General features: G+C 35.3%; 1 protein-coding gene across 2 annotated transcripts in view; it reads right to left on the reverse strand.

Moving 5' to 3' along the window:
- Window positions 1–19,831, reverse strand: part of LOC150107481 (nucleolar transcription factor 1-A-like) — a 554,391-nt gene that overhangs the window by 515,980 nt on the left and 18,580 nt on the right. For both annotated transcript variants that reach the window (XR_016548246.1, XR_016548245.1), the window contains exon 2: window positions 3,449–3,485. The gene's annotated coding sequence lies outside the window, so the exon portion shown is untranslated. The remainder of the gene's footprint in view (window positions 1–3,448; window positions 3,486–19,831) is intronic.

The following is a 19,831-nucleotide window of genomic DNA, read 5'->3' on the forward strand; positions in this document are numbered from 1 at the left end:
GAAAAACTGCTAAATGAAACAAGCAGTGATGACAGCACAGTGATAAAAAACACAGACCAGGCATGCAGTCAGGAATACATATCCATACTTGAAGTAGAAAAAGCCATCAAAGGCTTGAAATGTGGAAAGGCAGCAGGAGTAGATGATATTCGACCAGAAATGCTGAAGTATAGTGGTATAAAAGTCTTACAGTGGCTGCACTGCATAGTTCAGAAAGCCTGGACAGAGGGACGAATTCCCAATGATTGGAGTAGAGCTCTCATAGTACCCATATATAAAAAGGGAAATAAAACTGAATGTGAGAATTACAGAGGTATTTCCCTACTGAGTGTTCCTGGCAAGATCTATGCAAGTATACTTGAGAAACGGTTGAGAAGAATTGTGGAAGAAAAGCTTGGTGAAGAACAAGCTGGATTCAGGCCAAATAGAGGCTGTCAGGATCAGATCTTCACTTTACGACAAATAGTTGAGAAAGCATGGGAATATAACAAAGATCTGTATTTAAGTTTTGTCGATTTGGAAAAGGCATATGACAAAGTGCCAAGAGAGAAGCTATTCAATACGCTGCAGTTATATGGTGTCAATGGGGCATTATATCAAGCAATACTTAGTCTTTATTTGAGTTGTAAGTCAGCAGTTAGAATTGAAGGGAGTACAGGAAGATGGTTTAATGTTAAATCTGGTGTGAGACAAGGATGTACATTATCCCCTCTGTTATTCATTATCTATGTGGATCACATTATGAAGGAAAGTGGTATTAAACCTGATATCAAAATTGGAGATGTTAATGTCAGCTCTTTGCTTTATGCGGATGATGTTATACTTCTAAATAAATCTGCTACAAGTCTGCAAGATTCTCTGACTAAATTGAATAGCTGTTGTAATAGATATGGTATGAAGAACAGCAATAAAAAGACAAAGACAATGAAAATAGGTAGAATCATTGAAAATGTCAACTGTGTTGTGAATGGAGAACCTGTGGAACAAGTGAAACATTTCAGCTACTTAGGCACGATTTTTACTGAAGATGGTAAATTAAATATAGAAATAGACAACAGAATCAGCAAAGCTGGTATGGTGGGAAGTCAATTGAATAAATTCATATGGAATAAGAGAGAAATTAGTCGAAACACTAAATTAGCTGTATACAAGACAGTGTTCAAACTAGTTTTAACTTATGGATCTGAGAGCTGGGTCAGAAGTAAAACACTTGACCAAAGACTAGAGACCGCAGATATGAGAGTCCTGAGAAAGATTAGAGGCGTGAACAGATGGCATCAATGGCAATATCATATTAAAAATGAGGATATTAGGAAAGAACTTGACATTGTCAACATCCAGGAATGCGTTAGCAGCTAATCTCAGGAGGTATGGTCACTTAAATAGAATGGGAGAGGAAAGATTAGCAAAACAAGTGTTCTCTGCCAGGTTGGCAGGTAAACGACCCAGAGGAAGACCAAGACATAGGTGGATTGATACGGTACAAAGTGCCTTAGACGATAGAAATATAAGATCTGATAATGTTGGAGTCTTGACAAGTAACAGACTGATTTGGAGGAAAATTGTAGATAGGAAGTTCGTAATGATGTAAATTTTTCATGTAGTACTGTCATATCCTGTACACCCCTTGAGAGTACATGGCAGGAATTTGATGATGATGATGACAAACATATTTACAAATGTTACATATATACAATAAAACAAAAAAGTATATGAAATTCAAGACAATTTTTTTGAATTTATTAATTCATATTATAGATATATGCAATACCATGTAAATATTCTATTATATTTTCCCTATCGTAATTAATAACTTTTTTCAAAATTCTTTGGTCAGCTTCATCATAACGTCTACGTTTGTGCTCATGTTGAAAACCTGCTACTGCTCTTTCATAATCAACATCATATGCTTTTGAATTTTTTGTAGTCCATTTATAAAAATCCATAAATTTGGATGACTTGTGCTGCTTCCAAAGCTCAATTGCAGTTTTCAATGACAGGCTTCCGCAACATTATTTGTCCTATCGCTTCCAGTTATTGTTCTTTGGTGCACAGACCAAATGTTTGAGGGAAAAATCGGTGGAGCCCTCGTTCTGTTATTCCTTAGATGACCTATGTATGTGTTCATAAACCATTCTAAAATTGGTTCAAATTCATTGGATAAATAATTCTCAAGTTCAGAAATAGCATAAATAATATCTTGTTCTGAAACGAAAGCAAGCGAAGTGATCATTTTTGAATTTAAAGCGAATTGCGCATCAGAATTATATCTGGAAGCTAATTGCTTACGAAGATTTTGTACAAGATGAAAAAAAGCAACCATTTATGTTAGCTTGTGTAAATACTATACGTAACGCTTGATGAATGGCAATTTCAAAATCAACATTTATATTTTCGGGATCTAGTAATGGCCACATTTCACGTATTATCATATAAAATAATTTTGTGTATGTTTCAAGAGTCTTATTAGGTAATAAACAATATATAAAACAGGGAAAACAGGACCTCCATCCTTTCTAGCCAAAATAACAAAAATTTGAGCAAAAAGAGGCGGAGAAAGTAAAAATGTGCCATCCATAAATAATTCATTCATGCTTTGGCTCCACATTGCATGGCTTTCACAACCAAAAATTAATATTCTCATGGGGTCGACCTGTTCTGATCCAGAATCAGCCAATAAAAAACGTTCAAATGTGATGGACTGATTTCATAATTTAAGTATTCTTCAGGAATAATTATTGTTTCCCTAGAATCAGGATTAATTGGGGCTTTTAAATTTTTTAATCTTCTTCTTTGAATATTTCTGCACAGACTGCTATGATTTGGAAGCATTCCTTCTACCGCAGAAGAAACATTTGTAGAACTTGAGTATTTGTGATGGGTTGCTCATTGTCGTATCCGCTAATTTTTTTAGTTGTTGTACTAACTTCTTGCGTTATTACTCTGGCCGCATTTCCAGAACTGCTACATGTGGTGTGTTCCTGTTTTTCAGAAATTAGTGATCCATCACTGACAATTGTCCAGATTTTACCTTTGCATCCTTTGTTTTTATTTTCACATCACCAAAATTGAATTGAACCTTTCTTATCAATCTTGTCTTTAACATAAAGATACCCATTCCAAGCATATTTTTCCTCGTCTCTTTGACTTAATATTCTTGAATTATCCATTTCTGAAGAATAGAAACAAGAAATATAAATATAAAAATAAAATTTAAAAAAAGTTTTCACTATTGATATAATTAAGAATTTTTTCAGCACTATTTGAAAAGTAGTAAAAAAATTCTTAATTATATCAATAGTGAAATAATTCTATACTTCTATATAATTGTACTCAGCAATTTGTTTCATTTGAGAGATAATCAAGAGTTTGAAATTTATTTAAATTAATTTAGATGTCATGTATACAATTTAGTATACAATTAAGATTATAAATTTTGAATACATACCTTTTATTTACTGAAACTTGTTCTTTGCACGTGGTAACTGTAATATTGACACAAATATCAGAAACAATGTAATAAACAAACAACTAGTCTTACTGTTTAATACAAGTCAAAATATCTTGCGAATAAATATAAATATAAATATAAAAATGAACTTAATTATAAGCGAGACTTTTCAAATTTTATGTTTATACTGTAATTCTATGGGAAATTTCAATATAACTTCAATACAATTCGTAATTCTACACAATAAAAATAAACTTAAATAAACTTAATTATAAGCAAGATTTAAATTTTTTTGTTTGGCAATTTATCATTTGAGCATTTTGTGTGCGGTTATTTAGTTTAATACGCATTCACAAGATATTTTAACTAGTCTTACTGTTTAATAGAAGTCAAAATATCTTGCGAATGTATATTAAACTAAATAACTGCACACAAAACGCCCAAATGATAAATTGCCAAACAAGACACCTTATACAGTGAATCTCAGAAATAAAAATTATAAGCAAGATTTTTCAAATTTTTTGTTTATACTGTTCTTTTAACTCATTTTTACCTGGTAATAGATCAACAGAATAGAATTGCATATTTCATCTTTTATTCCGTTGCCCAGTTGACCGTGTCCCTATATATATATATATATATATATATATATATATCAGCACTGCACATGAGAGTGCCATGTGTGTGGGTAAGTGGTTAGAAGGAAGAGAAAAATTTGTTGATGTGTTGTTTAAAAACACGAAGGTTGTAGTCATTGGAGAAGAAAATAAAGGCAGAGGATGAGAAGTTGGTTCAATGAGTTTGGAGTTGAACTGTATATGGATGTTGACTGGCAGTTGCTTGTATCTGTATGTGAGTATGGGAAAATGGGGGGGATGATAGTGAACAGTTCAGAGCAGTGCCTATGCAACAGCAAACAGAGCATCTATGAGAAAGCAACTGAAAGGAGTCAGTGAGCAAGGGGTCATCAATTAAGTGAATTGCTAACATGCCTATACAATCAAGTATTCTGAGGGAAGTTCTACATGCACCACCTCAAATGTGTGAACAGTATTCTAAGGACGGCCAGATTCGAGCTTTAAAAAGTATTGGGAGTTGAGAAAGAGAGAAGTACTGTTTGAAATGGGAAAAACTACCAAGTTTTTTTGGAGGCTAAGTTAACTATGGACCTGACGTGTTTATGGCAGGATAGATTTGATGTGAGAGTTAATCCAAGAAGATAAAGTCCCAGTTGACAAGAGGAATATTGTCAAAAACAAGGGAGAGAGTGGCATGGTCTTTCTTCCTGGAAATGAGAAAGGACTACGTTTTGATAGCATTAAAAATTACCAAATCATCCTCACCCCACTTGAGAATGGCAAAGAGATCAATATTTAAGACACTGGTAAAAAAAAAAAATCTTGAAGTGTTTGTTACCTGAGCACACAAGTTTTGAAAATGAAAAAGAGGAGTGGAAAGTACTGTCATCAGCAAAGTTATGAATAAGATTGAATGTCAGTGAGAGATCATTAATGTATAAGAGGAAAAGTGTGGATGACAGCACTGAGCCCTGGAGTACACTTAGCATTAATTAAAAAATATAATGAAAGGAAACTGCCCACCATAACAACCCACAGTAAATGACCAGAGAGGAAGCTGGCAATCTGTTTGCAAAGGGGAAGGAGAAATACTGTGATATGATAACTTGGTACAGAGACCACGATGCCAGACTCAGTCAAATACCTTGAAAGTTTCTCCAAACTTTTCCACGGCCTACATCCAAAGGCAGGTGAGGTTGGCAAGGAAATCTGTAGTGGAACAAGAGTTGCAGAATCCATATTGATGATCATTAAGTAATTGGTGGTTCTCTAAGTAGTGAAGCAGTTGACTATTAATGACCTATATTTGAGAGTACTGAGATCAAAGCAATAAGGTGATAGTTTGATGGTTGACTTTTATCTCCCTTTTCAACATGCTGGACAAAAGCTTGCTTGGCTGTAGGGTACAAGCAAGATGAGATGCCAGATGAGTATGACAACTTGAAGAGATTATACGACAGGTGCAAGTTCTGGAGCGTAAGCTTTTAGTATAACAGGAGGAATAAAATCAGGGCCAAGAGACTTATTAGAGAGGAGGAATACTGTGGATAGTTTGTGAAACAGCAGAAGTTCTACCTTGGTCATCTATATAAGAGCTGGATTTAAAAATTGATGCCAAGAGGACTGTTTTATCTTTGGGAGATGTTACCCTTTTTGTATCACCTGGATATGAGAGAGTCAGAAACATGGATGGACATAAGTCAATATCCACAGTCTTAGTGAGCAACCAGAAGGCATGACTGCCATGAGGAAAGTTTAGTGTATTTAACACTTACAAAGTCTGCTTTGAATTTGTTCATTTTTTTTGCAGTTGTTATGAGCTATAACGTAAGCTGAGTGAGAGATGTTGGAGTTTTTGATTGAAACCATTGAACATATATGGAATTTTTGGTCTTTCTTCCTGCTTTAGCATAGTGGTTGGAGAACCAGGGTTTGATAAATGTCAAGGATTCTGAGTGGAATGGGGAATAAAAGCACTCATCCCAGTGAGAATATTTCTGTTATTAGATCAGAGCAGGTGCTAGGAACAGAAGAATGAATGCAATCAGACCTGAGAAACAAGATATAAAAATCCCAAAGGTCATCCCAGTTGGCACCTTCATAGTGCCACAGGATACCAAGCTGAGAATGACTAGAAGATGGACAATCTGTGGAAAAGGAGACGTGGACCAGGTTATGATTAACTTGCCAAGAGGGATCTAACAAAACAGTGTATTTGGAATGAGAGCTAGTTAAGAAAAGGTCCAAGATTTTGGACAAATGAAGATTATCTGGAATTCTTGGGTTTGTGGAAAATTTGTGTTATATCACTGCAAACAGGAAACAGTTCAGCTACTCTACCAGCTTGGTCTGTAAAGTTGAAGAAGAGAAGCCAGTCAGAATTTTGGATGTTGAAATCACCGAGGAAGATTATCTAACTGTTAGGGTAGTTAGATTGCATGTGATAGACTTTCATAGGTAGTCAAAGAGGTCAGTAAAGTCATCAGAGTTTGGAAAATGATAACGGCGACAAATAATAGTGATAAAGTGAGGTAAGGAGATCTTGAGCCTAAGCAGACCACAATAACCTTTAGTGCATGGGGATGAAAGGTATTGTGGAAGATAATGAATAAAATTGAGATGAGTTGTTGTAGAGGTACTGGTTATGCAAATTGTAATGAGGAAAGTTAAGGTGAGATGTTGTTGCAGAGGTGCCCATTGTTTAGTGATGAGTAGCATATCAGTTATGAATGACTGTAGGTAGTGTTGCACATCATTGATATTGGATTTCTGACCCCTGATGTGTTTTTTGGTATATTTTTTTTGCAATTTTTTGGTGTTTTTGATGTTTTAGAGAATTTTTGGTGTTTTTTTGTGGAAACTTTTTAAACCACAGTGACTGGGATTTTTTATATTATTGATTATGCTTATGAGTAAAAAAAATGAAAAATTTCAAAAGTAGGGACAGTGCCTCTTGCGAGTTGAGGTACTTGCACTTCCACCAGACAGAACTGGGCAAAGTAAGCAACAGCAGGATTACTCACTAATTGATCAAAAAGCCTCCTGAAGAGTTACTATCAGGTTTGGTCCATTGTACTACCTGGCAGCTTTACAGTTGTAACCTTGAATGGAGGAGGTACTAGTTCACTGATTAAAAGATTTGAAGGTTGAGAGCAAAAATAGGGAGGCCTCCATCTAAACTGAATGTAGGAAGGGGAAAAAAAGAGTGAAAAGAAACCAAAAAATTAATCGAGGATTAAATAAAATTTTTTTAAACATTTTTTAATATGTCCTACGTGATTGAAATATTGGCATTATTATATCACATATGCCAATCTAGAGATGGTTCTGAAATAAAAATGTCAATTACTTTACAATTAGCTTCACCATTATTACAGATAGCACTTTCAGCTAGTTCAGCACTCCCAGGTACATCCAACCAATAAAGTTAGATGCCTTTAAATTAATAGTAGCTTTTTCTTTCTTGAGAACAAAAAAAAAAAAGAAAAAAAGAAAAAAAAAAAAAGAGTAGCCAAGTAACAAATCTTTATTATTCTTTATTAAGTCAGGCAGTAATCAATGCCTACATGAGCAAGAATCCGTTGTAAATTGATTACAATTCACGTGAACTGACACCATATATTTTAGGCAGTGATTTAGGCATTGATTTACAATGAAGCAGTTGATAAATTAGCAAAAGAGCCAGAGAACTCAACCAAGAAACTGACATGATAACTCGTGCTGATGCCAACGAACTAGCAAAATCTAAACTAATTCCGCTGAAATCAGGGATACAACATCAAATTCCTGAAATCAATCTTGACAGAAAGACCTCCACCACAATAGCAAGACTCCAAAGAGGGCATTTCAGAGGAATGAAGATCGATACACATGATATGAGAACATACAGAAACTGCAATAACTGTCCTAATACTGAACTTGACACCCACTCACATTTTTACTTGTCCAGCAATTACAGCAGCCTTACAAGAAATAGACTCTACTCTATACGAACAAAATCATTGACATAGCCAAAGCAGTTCAAGGAGTGGAAATATCTAAGACTCTTCAAAGGACAAGACAACGACAACAGTCACAGTAACTATGAAAACTCATTAATAAAGAAATGATGTCTATGGAAATGCCATTAAACAACCTGCACAACACTAAGAACTATTAATTAAGAAAAAGCATATTTGGAAATTGATTAAGCAATTTATTAATTTATTCTTTGATGTAGTTATGTTTAATATATGGTAACCCCTCCCATGTGAGTGTGTGTTTCAGCTGGTTTGATTGTTTAGCAAGATGAAAAACTCTTCCTATGAATGAGACTGCCTAACTTATCGGTTTTATGCATTCATCATCATCATCATTAGCTAGCATTTATGCAAAGCAGAGATACGTACTTCAAATGCCACGTGTTTATATATACTTATATATGATGCTCCCAAGTCAGTGCAACTGTGTCTGGGTGAAATGGATGCAAGAAGGAAACTGACAGAGTTTGAAAGTGGTCTCGTGATAGGATGCCATGTTGCAAACGTATGTGTTTGGGAAACTGTTGACAAATTGGGCCATCCCAAGTCAACAATCAGTAAAATCATACCGAGATAGAAGCACTGGAATCAACTGCAAGTGCTACTGCAGTGGACGACCCACCACACTCAATGAACATGACCGTAGGGTGCTACAAAGGATAATATGCAAAAACTGTCATTTGTTGGCCGACACATTGAATGTGGAGTTCCAGGCAGAAAAAACATTCAGAATCGCGGCTCACATGGGTTTCCATAGTAGGACTGCAATATGCAAGCCTCACATTACCCGAACCAACATGCAGCATCGTCTTTAGTGGTGCAAAGAGCATGTACAGTGGACGGGGAAGCTTGGAAAGCTGTGTTATGGAAACATGCTACAACCTGTACCAAGCAGATGGACGTGTGGGCGTGGCAGATGCCCAGTGAACATCTCTTAACAGAGTGTGTAACCCCAACTATGAAATTCAGAGGTGGCTGTGTAATCGTATTTCCTAGTTTGGCCTCAGACCTGTTTGTGGTGCCACAAACACTGAACTATGAGAGGTAACTGAACATTCTGGATAATGCAATGCTTCCTACTTTGTGGCATTTCCAGAGAAATTACCATTGTCTCTTTCAGCAAGAGAGTGCACCATGTCATAAGGCTGCTGCTATAACTGCGTGGTTTGTGACACAGTGTATTCTCTGATCTCAACCCTACTGAACATCTGTGGGATCAAATAGAGTGAGGTCAAGGAATGTCTGTATTTCATTAGAGGTCTACAGGAAGAAAGGTCCAAAATTCCCATTGTTTGCTATCGTATGTTTGTGGAAAATATGCCACTGAATAGTCATTACAATGAAAGGAGGTCCTACATCTTATTAAGGTGAGCTCCATGGATGTTTTTTCCTCACACTATGGTGTCCATTGACTTCTTTCTAAGCAGCGTTGTGCATAATATATATATATAATATATATTATAAGCATAATATATATATGAAGGGGGGGTCTGGATAGTTCTGATAAACAACTAGAACAAAATGATATTAAAGCAACTGATATAACCACAAGAAAGAACAAACTAGTAGCACAGTTATGAAGGTACTTATATGTCCTTTCTTGTGGTTATATCAGTTGCTTTACATCATTTTTTTTTTTTGTGTTTATCAGAGCTTTCTAGACCCCCCCCTTGTTAACTTAATTGATAAAACATATTGGATTAATTATAAATAGCTAAATGACAAAATATGATCACAATGAAAATTCAAGCAATGCAGGCATGTTTCAAAAGGTATGAACTTCTGTTACCATTCACAACTTAACCCTTAATCATTAAATATATGATTTTTAATTTTTTTCAGATTTACCTATCCAGACCCATGCTAAAGAAATAGGATAATATATATAACACTTCTACTTTGACTAATAGGTGGTATGTATGTTTGTGTTTCGGGGATTTGCTTTTTTTATACATATTCTAACAAGTTTATTTTTTACCCTTCAGTAACTGCACAGAAGAGAGACTGTCACCTATAGAACCTTAGTGTATGTGTGGGTGAAACCCAGACAAAGAGAGCCCATAAACCAAAAGCCAACATTGCCTAAAGACCTGACAAACAACCAAAGGCGAACACAAGCCAAAAGGGCTGAAAATACAGACCTGTTACTTTCATTATATTGATTTTAGAAAAGGAAGATCAACTGATAAATGATCTTTGCCATAAAGAAAAATGGAGAAACAATCAAAGTATTCATGACATTTTTCAATTTGGAAAAAGACTGATATGAGAAAAGTATGGGAAAGTCTGGAAAAGAAAAAAAATTATGATCAATTTTTTTTTTATCAGTTGATCTTCCTTTTCTATCAGTTTTTTTTATCAGTTGATCTTCATTTCGGCAATGTTTTCATTGCCGAAATGAAGCTTATTAGCTCTTTATACTTAAGTAACTTAATGGTTGCACCTGTTTGGAAAACTCGTTCGCAGAGTACATAAGTTCTTTTCGCTATACACTTTGGTATTAGGTCTAGCTACTCACTGATGAAGCCTCAAAAAAGGCTGAAACCGGTCTGGATAGTGACCTCCCTCCATAATGTAATAACAGCATACATTTCCTAGGAAATGTGTTTTTACATTATGGAAAATACCTAAGAATAGCGATCTGAACTTCCCCACCATTGCAACGAGTTGCCCGGTATTGTACTACATACTAGGATCACTTGCATTGGCTAACGCTAGTGTCGCCGATACTTTATAGTTTACTATATTCGGCAAGAAACTCTCTGATTCCAATCTTTGAGTTTCTTATTCGGTTTTAAAACTATGTGGGATTTAATATCCCCTTAATTTAAGTAATCACTGTTAAGGTTTTTTTCCTATGTCTTTTGACAAAAGATCAAAGGGGATGCACTATGAGCAATTCATATTCATCTCCTTTGGTTGTGTAGTAGGAGGGGAAGATTTATTATGTCATACAAAGGTGGTCTGAAAAGTTCTCGGCCTCGACCATAGATGGCAACACTATTGTTGGTTATAGATGGCAACACCTTTTTTTTTAATCAGGTGGCCAAGATGAACAGTGAAAAGTCAACTACAGAAACAAATCATTAGCAGATTTGCATCACCAGAGGAAAAGGCATTAATGGGGAAAAAATGGAACTGACAGAAAAACTGGAGAAGTATCAAGTTGACATGATTGGCATTATCGAAATAAAGTTGGAAATCTAGATAGTAGAATAGGATATGATTATCAGATGGGGAGAAATGTTTTGAGAAAATTTGGGTAAATGCAAAACTAATAATAATGATGAATACCTACTGGATTACTATCCAGAACATGAAGTAATTAATAATTGATAATACAATTATCAACTGATTCAAATAGTAATCGATTCAAACATGATATTAGTAATTACTAATATCATGTTTGAACATAAACATATACACAAATTCACATGGAGAGAGAGAGAGAACACAAGAAACAAGGTCTCGTTGATTATGTTATTGTTGATAGTCAATATCTTCACACTTGTTGTGAATACAAATGGATTTGAAATAGGAGCCGATCACCATTTAGTTCTGAGCAAGATAAAACCTAATATATTGAAAAGAAAAGTGTATAAGAAAGTTTTAATCAAGAATTACAGTCAAGCAGTTTTCAAGGATGACCTGCAAACTTGCATACAAATATTACTCAAGAAAAAAATGAGAGTTTGAAAACAGGAATCAAACCTTGAAGACAAACTCTAAAGAATGCATTGTTTGATGCAGAAAGGGAAGTATATGGTGAAGTTGCCTGCAAGGATAGAAAAATCAACTCCTGGGTAGGTTCAGGAAGTTAAAGAAGCAGTCATGGAAAATAAGGCTATATCATCCAGGTTAAGATATTACAGTAATAGATATGACAAGGATTAATGTGGAAGTAAGGATGAAAGAAGTCAAGGTTCATAGGATATTAGAGAATCTGGATGTGAATACAGCTATAGGTTTGGATGAGACATCAGCTCGTGTCTTAAGAGAATGTGCTAAGGAATTGATAGTCCCTTTGACTTGACTGTTTAATCTGAGTTTCAGCTCAGGTAGAGTCCCATATACAAATGTGTGACTCAAGGGAATGGAAGGAGGTGAAAATAGTTCCATTGCATATAGGAGGTTCCAAGACCAAAGTATCAACCAATTAGCATTTCAGGAGTGGTGTTCAGAAGAACACCACTTTGGAGAAGTTAGATCAAGACAAAATCCAGGGATGGGTAAAGAGGAATAGGATATCGTATGGGAGAAGCATAGCTTTATGAAGGGTAGATTATGCTTCAGTCACTTACTTTTCATAATAAAGTAGCAACTGAGTTGGAGAAAGATAATAGCTTCTGTTGGACTTCACAAAGGTGTTTACCAGCCAGGAAGTTGATGATGTGGATAAGAGGATGATTGATGGAGGGATATCAGACAATTGTTTATTCAGAAGTCCTGTAGAAGGCCTGTGACTAAGGATATGCCACTGGGCTCTGTACTTGGGACAGTATTTAATTTGTTCAGGAAATGATCTGAGGGGAAATATTCAGTTGTTTGCAGATGATGCAAAATTAGGTAGAGCAATAGTCAATAAAGATGTTGATATTTTACAAGATGATTTAAATACAGTATGGTTTAAACATTTAAATGATGATACTTTGCCGATACTGCCATTTAAAAGATTATTTAAATGGCAGTATGGACAAAGAAGAATGGATTTCAATTTAATGTGGCAAAGTTTAAGTATATGCACTTTGGAGTGAAAAGATTACTGGCTATGTACCATACTGATGGAACTACACGCCAGGAAATTGACAAAACAAGGGATTTGGGAGTGTTGGTGGATACGGAGTTGAACTTCAGAGAGTATTGCAAAAGTGGCAAAAACAGCTCATAGGCTTATCTGGTTACTGACATGCAGAAATAAGCAAGTTTTTATTGGCTTTGATAAGGCCTCATCTAGATTACCGCTCACAAATTTGGTCACATGGGTTTCTTGGAGATGAGAACGAGGTGGAGCAGATTCAGAGATGAGCAACCATGATAGTGGCAGTTCTTTGTATACTCCATATGAGGAGAGACTGAAGATTTGTGGATTACATAGGCTGGTTGATCAGTGGATGGGGGGGGGGGTGAGGAAGAAAGATATGAGAGAGAGAGACATAGGACTGATGCGGAGGAAATTTTTTCAGTACACGAATAATGTGAGAAAGACTAGAGGTCATCCATTGAAATTGAGTGAGAATGTGGTTAGCATGGAAGTGAAGACTAGATTTTCTGCTTGAAGAGTATTGAATGAGTGGAATAGATTGGCAGGTGTATGCTTTGTCAATGAATGATTTGAAGGCAAAATATGACAGGTATTGATATTGTTCTTGAAATGGACCTACTGCGATGAGTCTAGAGACTTGACAGAGGTACCATGTGTAGTAATGATAAGAAGAAAGCATATCGGAAATTCCTAGCAAGTAAATTGCGAGTAATGATTGCGAGTATGTGGATTACAGACTCTGGTTAACAGGAGAAAGAGGGGGGGAGAATGATATGATAGAGGCCTATAAACTTTTGAATGGGTACTGTAGCATTTCAAATGATGAAATTTTTCGTTATATGGAAGGCAGGGAGATAACACAGGGGCATCCATGGAAGTTAAGGTTGTTCTCAGTCAAGAAAGGGGTAAGAGCTAGATTTTTCCTCTCAGAGAGCAGTGAGTGAGTGGAATAATTTGCCCTTAGGGGTAGTGAGTGCATCTAGTATAAATGAATTTAAGGGAAGGTATGATAGCTGGGTTGGGTAATTTTCAGCACCCCCCTCAATGAGTCCTTGACTCCCTGGAGGTCCCAGATAATAATAATAATAATAATAAATAATAATAAAAATCAGTGTGTAAATATCAGGAAAGTGGCAAAAATGTTCTGGAGGCTATTGAAAAAAAAACTTAGAAATGAAGGAAAACACTGTAAAAGGAATCAGCGATGATAAAGGTGACATGAACACTAAATATATTCTAGATGTCTGTAGTAATTACTTAGAAAAATTACTAAATGAAACAAGCAGTGACAGCACAGTGGTAGAAACATTCAAGAGGAATGCAATTAGGAATACATATTAATAGAGGTTGAAAAAGCTATCAAAAACCTTAAATGTGGAAATGCAGCTCTAGTAGATGATATTCGACCAGAAATGCTCAAATATGGAGCATAAAAGTTTTATAGTGGTTACGATGAATAATTCAAAAGGCCTGGTCAGAAGGTCAAATACCAGATGATTAGAGTAAAGCCCTCGTAGCACCCATTTATAAACAAGGAAATAAAGCTGAATGTAATAACAGAGGAATTAACTACTGAGTGCTCCTACTATGATTTATGCAAGCATACTTGAGAAAAGGCTAAGAAAAATTGTGGAGAGGAACAACCTGGGTTCAGGACAAATAATGGATGCCAAGATCAGATTTTCATTTTAAGACAAATAGCAGAGAAATCATGGAAATATAACAAGGATCTGTGTTTGAGTTTTTTTTAAGATATGGAGAAGGTCACATGACAAGATGAAAAGAGAAAAGCTGGTCAAAATTATATTCTGTAAATGGGACATATACTGAATGATACATAGTTTGCATATGAGCTGTCAGTCAACAGTTAGATAGAAGAGTTAATGGAAGATGGTTTGATGTTAAATCAGGTGTGAGAAAAGGGTATGTATTATCTCCAATGTTATTCATTATCTACACTGGTGTCCAAAAGTTAAGGACAAACTACATTTTTACCTATATATGAAAATATTTTCATGACTACAGCCAAATGTGGACATAAATTTATTGCCAGCATAATAATAAATTATATTACAAAAATATGTGTTATAAATTTCATATAAATTAAATTGCAATACATTTTTGGCAAAAGTTATAAAAGTCCTAAGCATGTAGTTAAGGACTATTTAATGTATAGTGCTAAGAATAGAAATCTATAAATAGAAAACTATGAGGAGAGACATTTCAGTATAGAATATGTCCACCACAAACTGCAATGCAGCTCTCAGAATGTTGTATCATGCTTAGCACCAAGCAATTCAGGAGTTTTTGAGGCAAACTGGCCCACTCCTCCTTCAGAGCAAGGATAAGGCCTTGTTTGTTTTCTGGAGGAGAATTCTGAGCAGCAAGGCATTTCCCTATTGCATCCCAAACATGGGGATTGGGATCTGGGGAGTATGCTGGCCATTCAATTCAATTAATATCCTTGATCACCAGAAGTATCTCCAATGCTGGTGTATGATGCAGTGTAGCACTGTCATCCACAAAAATGAATTCTTTGCCTACAGTACCACAGAACAATCGAATATGATGTTGAAGAAATTCGTTGCAATATCATTCACCAGTCATGGTCCCTTTTACCAGCACTTGTGGCTCAGTGCGTTCATTAAGCATAATACCTCCCCACACCATAACCCCAGCACTGCCGTATCTAATCCTTTCAAGAACATGATCATTCTTGAAAGGATTCATCTAAATGAATCCTCTCATCTAAAATGTTCATCAAAATAAAAAAGTTCATCTAAATGATCATTGGTCATTTAGATCATTTTGTCCAATTTTTATGGATAGAGCACCACTGAAAATGTACTCTATGATGAGATATCTGGATACCTGTGCTTGAATGGAACAGACTTGCAAGCTGATCTTCCATACGTTTTGCTGTTATAACCAAAAATCTATCTTCATGCTCCGTGGTAGGTGAGGCAACCTCTAAGCAAAATCTGGAACATATTCCATTGATTTGAAATGCTGCCAAGAGCCTGGACACAATGCTATTTGAGAATCCAAACTTTCTGGCAATATCAGCCTTCAGCCTTCTTCAAGTCTTCAGCCTTCTTCAAGCTTTCAAATAATTCTTCCCTGCTTGAAATCATCTAGATGATGTCTTTGAGATTGCAACATCTAAGTTTACAACTTTATTCCTTCACAAAAATAACTTCCTTCAAACACAATTTGCTTAGTATAGCTTTTGGCCTTTTATCCTGTTGAGTACTACCATGAATGTGATTCAAAAATCTGAACATGTAACCACTTTCTACTTGAAATCATCAGTTATACAAATTGGCACAAGCTAATTTGTCTGAATTTGCTGCTGTAATCTTCAGAAAGTGTTCGTCCTTAGATTTTAGCACCAGTGTATATGGACACATTTTTAAAGGAAAATAACAGTGGGCCTGATATTAAAATTTGAGATATCAGGTAGCACTTTTAATATGGTACTATCATAATATCCTGTACATCATCTAAGAATACTTATCCTAAATCCTGAATATGATAATGATGATGTCTATCTGTGAACTAACATTTCTGTCCAATGCAAAAACCTCTGAAAATATTCAGTACAAGTCTGCAGGGTTCCCTAACTAAATTGAATAACATAATAAATTTGGTATAAAAATCTGAAATAAAAAGACAAAGCCAATGAAAATTAGTAGTAACATTGAAAACTTAACTGCATCCAGAAAGGAGAATCTACAGAACAAGAAGACAATTCAGTTATTTAGGCATGATGTTTAGTGAAGACAACAAATTAAACATGGAAACAGACAACAGAATTAGTAAAGCTGATATGGTTGGAAGTCATTTGAATAAATTTATAGTAATCTATCATTTATCCGATCTTCAAAAGAATAACCCTTCAACTAACTGACCCCTGCATGTCAACAGACTTCTGGTACAGCACGAAGTGTATTTCAATTATCTGACACCTCAATTATAAGAACGGTGAGTTCTGATAACTGACAGGTCAGATAAATGGTAGCTTACTATATTGAATAAGAGAATTTTAACTTATAGAAGTAAGAACTAGGTTAGGAGATGAACAAATGTCATCAGTGGCACAACCATATAAAAAAGAATGATATTAGGAAAGAATAGGATGTTGTTAGCTTTCAAGGATGTAAGAGCAGAACTAATTTAAGGTGGTATGATACTTAAACAAAATGAGAGAAGAAAGATTAGCAAAACAAGTTTTTTTTTTTTTTTTTTTTCAAGGATGGCATGGCAGGGAAAAAAAAGGTTGTTCTGTGGTACTGTAGGCAAAGAATTCATTTTTGTGGATGACAGTGCTACACTGCATCATACACCAGCATTGGAGATACTTCTGGAGATCAAGGATATTAATTGAATTGAATGGCCAGCATACTCCCCAGATTCAGAAGAAGACCAAGATCTAGGTGTATTAATACAATAAGAAGTGCATTAGAAGACCAAAATAAGATCTGACAATACTACTACTTCTTATTGTGCTATCTTCTATCGAAGGTCAGCGACCATCTTGACGAACAAACTGCGCTCTTGTGCTAATCTGAGCAATTGTGCACTGCTCTTTCCTGTCCAAGTCTTGATGTTGTCAAACCATGATATTCTTTTTCTTCCTCTAGTTCCTTTGCCACCAATTCTTCCTATCAAAATAGTTTGTAGAAGTTGGTATTTGCTGTTTCTCATGATGTGGCCAAGATATGATGTTTTTCGTTTCTTGATTATTTGTACAAGATGTTTAGCTTTGCCAATGGATTTTAAGACATCTTCATTGGTAATTTTTTCTGTCCATGATATCTTTAGCATTCTTCTTATAGCCACATCTCAAAGGCTTCGATTTTCTTGATAGTTGTCGCCTTCAATGTCCATGTTTCAACTCCATAGAGCAGAATAGACCACACATAGCATTTCAGCATTCGGCATCTGACTTCCATGTTTAGGTCTTTATTGCAGAATAGTGTTCTCATTTTCATGAAGGACTGCCGTGCAACTTCAATCCTTGTCTTTATATCTATTTCTGGATCCCACCGTTCATTAAGCCAGCAACCAAGATATTTATATCTTGACACTTGATCAATATTTTTCCCATTGAATGTCAGTTTCATTGATAAGGCTGGATGTTTGCTGATGATCATGTATTTTGTCTTGTTGATGTTTATATTTATTCCCATTCTTTGGCTTTCTATGTATACTCTGTCAATGAGTTTTTGGAGATCCATAATGTTATCTGCAATTAGCACGGTGTCATCTGCATATCGTAGGTTGTTAACAATCTTTCCATTTATTGCGATTCCCTCTGAACATTCTTCCAATGCTTTTTTAAAGATTACCTCTGCATATATGTTGAACAGGAGTGATGAGAGTACACATCCTTGTCTCACTCCTCTTTTGATGTTAATATCACTGGTGGTAATGTTGTCTAATTGAACGGTAGCTGACTGATTCCAATACAGATTTGTTATTAGTCTTATGTCTTGTTCTTCTAGCCTTATTTGTTGAAGGACTTCTATTAAGTTAGTGTGTCTGACTTTGTCGAATGCTTTTTCAAAATCTATGAAACACATAAAGACAGATTTCTGTTTTTCTATGCATTTTTGTATCAATATTTGGGTACAGAAAAGGGCCTCTCTAGTACCAAAACCATTCCGAAAGCCAAATTGTGTTTCACTTAGAGTTTCTTCACTTTTTCTATAAATACGATTCTGAATTACTTTCAAAAATATTTTTAATGTTTGGATCATTAGACTAATAAGTCGGAAGTCACCACAGGAATTCGCTTTGGGTTTCTTTGGAACAGTGATAAATGTAAATTTGAGCCAATCTGATGGAAATTCATCACTTTCATATATTTTATTAAATAGTTTTTCAAGAAGTTTGATGTTATCTGGTTCTATTAATTTTAAAAATTCTGTTTGCACACCATCTGGTCCACTGGCTTTTCCTGTTTTACTTGTTAGTCTAGCATTCTCTATTTCACATTTCATGATTGCTGGTCCTTGAATGTTATCTTTTATATTTATAAGCTTCTGTCTAGTATCATTGAAAAGTTCTGTTACATATTTTATCCAAATCTGTGCTTTATTCTCTTCTTCTAGAACTATTTTTCCATTTTTGTCTCTTAGAGACACTATTTGCTTTTTCCTCAGTTTTCCAAAAATTTCGTTGATTTTCTTATACAGATTGAAATTATCATGTTTCTTCTGAAGCAGTTCAATTTCAGTACATAAATTTTTCATCCAATTTTCCTTGGCTTCTTTTATTTTTTTCTTATGTGTTTCTGTATACCTGGCAAGGTCTTTGTTTTTGTACATTCTTCTTGTATCAATAAGAGAAAGAATCTCATCTGTCATCCATTCCTGTTGTTTTATATCATTCACATAACCTACTTCTTCAATACTTGTTACGATGGCATTCTTTAAGCTATTCCAAAGAGATTCCACACTTTTATTTTCTTCTATGTTAATCTGTTGTAATCGCAGGTTAAGCTGTGTCTTGGCACCTTTATTTATGTTCGGGTCTTTCAGTTTTTCTACATCAATTTTCTTTTTCTTCTTTTGTGATTTTTTAGCTGATTTTAATCTAAGACGTACTTCTGCAACTATGGGATTGTGGTCTGATGAGATATCTGCTCCAGGATAAGTCTTTGCACTCTTTATACTACTGTGGAATCTTTTATTTATCAGTATATAATCAATTTGATTTCTGACAATGTTATGTTGGTTATCTTGAGGCGATTTCCAAGTGTACAGTCTTCTGGGTGGAAGTTTAAACCAGGTATTTGCTATTGTTAGATCTTCTTCCTGACAGAACTGGACTAGGCGATCTTCTCTGTCGTTTCTGGTGCCTAAGCCATGTTCGCCAACAATTTCTCCATAACCCCCTCTTCCCACTTTTGCATTGAAGTCACCCATCAATATGTTTATATCATGTTTCTTTGTTAGGTTTTTAATCTCTTTTAGGTGTTCATAAAACTCTTCAACATCTTCTTCACTTTTGTCAG

This window comes from Typopeltis vanoorti, chromosome 4, assembly GCF_054136105.1.
Source record: "Typopeltis vanoorti isolate ZY-2024b chromosome 4, IOZ_Tvanoo_1.0, whole genome shotgun sequence".
In the NCBI taxonomy this organism is placed as follows: Eukaryota; Metazoa; Arthropoda; class Arachnida; order Uropygi; family Thelyphonidae; genus Typopeltis; species Typopeltis vanoorti.